This window comes from Glandiceps talaboti, chromosome 15 (assembly GCF_964340395.1).
Source record: "Glandiceps talaboti chromosome 15, keGlaTala1.1, whole genome shotgun sequence".
Classification (NCBI taxonomy): Eukaryota; Metazoa; Hemichordata; class Enteropneusta; family Spengelidae; genus Glandiceps; species Glandiceps talaboti.
In genome coordinates this window covers 21,722,151-21,726,798 of record NC_135563.1, presented here as the reverse complement: position 1 = coordinate 21,726,798, position 4,648 = coordinate 21,722,151, and positions in this window count along the sequence as shown.

Genomic DNA, 4,648 nt, shown 5'->3' with positions numbered 1-4,648 from the left:
TATGTTGTACCAAATTATAAATTATCAATAATAACCCTTTGCGAGGCAAACATGAGAGCACACTTTAACCGTTCATTTGGCGTCAGCTCTTCGTTTTGACGATACAAGGAGAGTTCATGATTGAGAATCCTATTCTATGTCTGTACACACTATTTTACGCATAACCATATGCGATATGCAAGCAAAATATGAATGTGAAAACTCTGAGCTCTGAGATTAAAAGTATTACTGTGGGTTCGTCATACGAAGTGTCTTGGTCTCTATATGTATATCAACATATATTCCTGTGGCTATGCTAAAGTCAGTATCATTATTTGAGACAACAACCCAATATTATGGAGAAGATTGCATTGTCCAACCAGGGGAGACTTTTAAATTGTTGCCTAGAATTGTAAGTTCTTGCCAACATTTGATTTTTGTCTAGTTACTCCTCTAGTTTCTTATAAATAGTGGATGTGAAGTAAGGGAGATGTGAAATTACTTAATTGCATTATTTTCAACGTCATATTTGTATATGCCTGGTGTAGTACAGGGTGAAATGAGCGACTTGTGGCCTATTCGGTCAATGCAATTTACTAGTCGATAACTGGATTTTGAAATGCGTCAAATCCCAAACAATCACTTAAGATGAAAATATTGTGTATATCGTTATTATAGCAATGGCCGTAAGCCATGACATAACGACTTAAGATCACGTGATCTAAGTTGAATATTAACACTAATGTCTCTTTTCATCATTGCGAATATTACAGTTAAAATTCCCCCATTCCAATACTATTAAATGAAATAATATATTCACTTTTGTCATCCTCGAGGCATGCTAACCTATCGTAGTTATAAAATGCTGGTTCGTTTGGCCGAAGGGCAGAGATTTTTCTTAGGTCTATGATTTATCCCTCTCATATTTGTCACTAATAAACCGATAATAACAGCTGATGCTGTACCTAGTCAAATCCGCAGGCAACATTTGCAGTCCAAATTACATTTGTAATAACCCTAAAAATGTATCAAGTAATATTGCCCATGTTGTATTCAGGGCTGTATCGCATCGTATTGTTGTCATTGCTGCTCAAATGGGTCACTTTCTAAAGAGCAGATACTGTGGCGATTAACTCGTAGCATCAACCATTGTTCACAGTTTGGTTTTTGTATTCTATTTAACCCTATCTGCTGATAGGTCAAGCATGCTAACCAGCATTACTTTTATTTACGCAAGCCCGAATCCCTCTTTCTTCGTCTATCAAATGTTATTACGCTGGTTATTAGATCTCCGGCCCAAGGGACTACTGTACAATTTACAAATAATATTTCTACTTTAAGTCGTTGCTTTTTGTAATATAATCTTGCCCTAAATAAACATTATCGAAGGTGATAGCTGTCTGCTCCCGACTCTTTCCTATCATTAATGTGTTTGCTTAGCAAAAGTAATTTCATATTTTCACAATGCGGGTCTCAATTTAATTGTACATTTTAATAGCGGCCACAGCTGGGTTGATATTCTTATCGTTGTACACAATCAATTGTTTAATGCTAGTAGATTGTTTCAAAACCTCTGCTTGGTCAAACATATTCTCTGCGTTACAAGCAATGTCATGTTTAGATTAGGGCTGTCTTTCATTGTCAGCATCCTTAGTTTTTTTTTCTTTTCCTAAACTGAGATTTAACCGCATTCCACTCGTATGTATTATATTCATCCCAACTGAATTGCAATGTGTAGCAGATGGCAATCATGGCGGACATATGTTTCATTGGGATACACGTCTTCCGTCTCTTTTCCAATCCAGGCGATTAAACGATTTGTTTTCTCACGCACGCACACAGGTGCACGTTACGTACACAAAACATACATTTTGTGTCAGTAAAAGGAGGACTTTAGTAGCAATTCCATGTCGGTTATATTGGTGATGAAAATGCTTATAGGAGATCTGGCATCATTATAACGCTTGGTCGATCACTCCAATTATTCATAATTTATCGCTGGCAATAATTCGTATTAGAGAGAAGACGAAGATAAAATTCATACGATCAGCTTTTGGAGTCATTCATCACATTTGTTATTTGACACAGTGTGACTGCAAATACGGCTAGATGGTAATTTAATGAATTTAGTGTCTCAAGTAAGGGGCAGTCTAAGAGCTATTTTTAAATTGCATAAGATTATTACAATCCTATTGCGACGTTTTAATAGGTTAAAAGGCGCAGTAAACATTAAAGGGGAGGCAAACCACAATACACGCAGTTGATTGAAGGGACGCCACATATAAGGGCTTGTATTTCAGTGAACAATAGAGAAGGGTTTCTGTGTGAGGATCTAGGAGGTTACAAGACCTCAACGTAGGGGGCGCACTGATACAAATCGTCAGAACTCAACACACGGCCTGTAATGCTCTGATAATATCACTATAAGGGCTGTGTATAAAGCTCGTTTTTAATGGTATGAAACGTTGAAGAGCCTTTCCAATAGGAAGCATAAAGTTAAGAAAACAACACCATCGACAATTAGAATATCAATCATAACATTTAAGTTTGGTGACATCAAGAATGGAGAAGAGATAACTATGATAGTGTTGTATTTGTTTGGGTGAGAGTCTACTAGACACTTTAAAGCAACTACGTACAATAGATGATTCATTCTATTATTATCGATAACTTGGTATCTGACCAGCAACGTCATTGCTTTTCGTTTTCGTTTTCCTCTTTCTATATATTGCGCAGTTACGCATTTCTACTTTTAAAAAAAAAGTTCCCAATTCCTCAGCTTATTGTAGTATTTCCTCAAAATTTGTTGGTGTTAAAAATTCCACCAGTGCCGTGAAAATGTGTTGGTTTTAAAGTTCCACTAGTGCCGTGAAAATGTGTTGGTGTTAAAATTCCACTCGTGCAATGAAACCAATATATCTTTGCAAAAGTAGCAAACTTGGTAAAAAGTAATACAGTACAAGAAATGGGAAAGTCGTACTCACGGTAAATGTTTGTACATCTGTCAACACAAAATGTTTTGTTTGCGTTGTAAACTTTGAGAGTTGTGTTCGCTGATATGGTTTACCCCAAACTATGCAACATTTAAAACTATTATTTTACATTAACCTGTTCATTAGGTACATTTAGAAACACACTTATTTATCGATGATAAGTTCAGAGATCTGTTATTCTAAAACCGAATAAGACCAACAAACCCAAGACCTACATTTGGCGTTTACTAGATATCTTAACAGTTCTTGTATCAATCATAGAATATAACGTTAGAGTCACGTGTCATACACGTGACAAATAAAAAAGAACACGTGACTATTTTTCTAGAAGTGCATATTGTCGAATTACAAACAAATTAAATTAAAGAATTCTCATTTGTGAAGAGAACTGGAAAGCCAAGGGCCCTTTTCCACCTCTCTTCATGCCAATCATTTTCTTGCGAATATGTTCCGACTCCATGTTTGAATTTGTACACTGATTTATTGAAAGAGTGAAAGGCACGCATCTAAAAACACAGACAAACAGATATGGTGATGATGGTGATGGAATCAAATATCTAATAGATACTTATAACAACAAATACAGTTGTTGATAGACGGGTTTATTTATAAATAGACTGAGATATCAATAAAGATAGATTGATAAACATGTCTTCTGCCAGATGAATATGTTTTATGCACTGTAGAGCAGAACGACGAACCATAAAATACACGACAGATGATTGGACGTCTATCAATTATCCATATATTCGTTTGAACTTTGACCTTACTGTGTACTCCGTGTCTTATCATCATACAAGCTGCCAAAGCATCCAAAATAACAAATCGTACGACAATTAAAAAATCATAGTTCTGTTTTGAAAATTAGTTAACACACACCAAGGCACACTTCAATTAACACTTATTTATGGCCTATTAAAGGGTAGTAAAATTGTATTAGTAAACAGTAATATATGAAATACGCTATGTTATTGAGATTTCACAAAGGGGAAAAAGATGCTGATGTTTTGACTCGGAAACCTCAAAAAATATTAAACTTTTGACACTGGAGGGCGGCAAACATGAGTTTGTTTATTGACGTGAAGGTTAATGTGACCCTAAACAGTGTCTTAATATTATTATTTTGAGAGACGAATGTCAAAAGTTGTTACTGTATTTTTGCCTTATTTTGTGTGCATATAGTTAAGCATTTCTTTGAGAACAGTCACATACTTATATAAATAGATTGTATCCTCCTCGGAAGAATTGCCTAGGTAAGAAGATTGAACCGATTTTTGAGCAGATGAGCTTATTAAACCATAGACCCGTGGGTGGAGGGTCTATGATTAAACTGACCACATTAAGCTTCAAAGGCGTATGTGGAGGTCATGTTATAGAACCTGGGACTGGAACATTGGTCTTTAAGGTATTTGCGTAACTCGATCATACAAATGCAATCACTGACAATAATCATGCATTTGTGATCTCCAACCACAGCTGTTGAGTTTCGTACTAGTTTCGTTTTTTCGTTTCCTTTCGGGCCCCAGTTCGCAAGCAGCATTGATAGTATACCCAATATGTATTCAGTGGTACCACAACTGTACACAACCCATTCACATCATCACCTTTAAGACTCAAATATATATAAAGAATACTTGAAACGATATCGATGCTAAATTTATAATATAGACATTAAG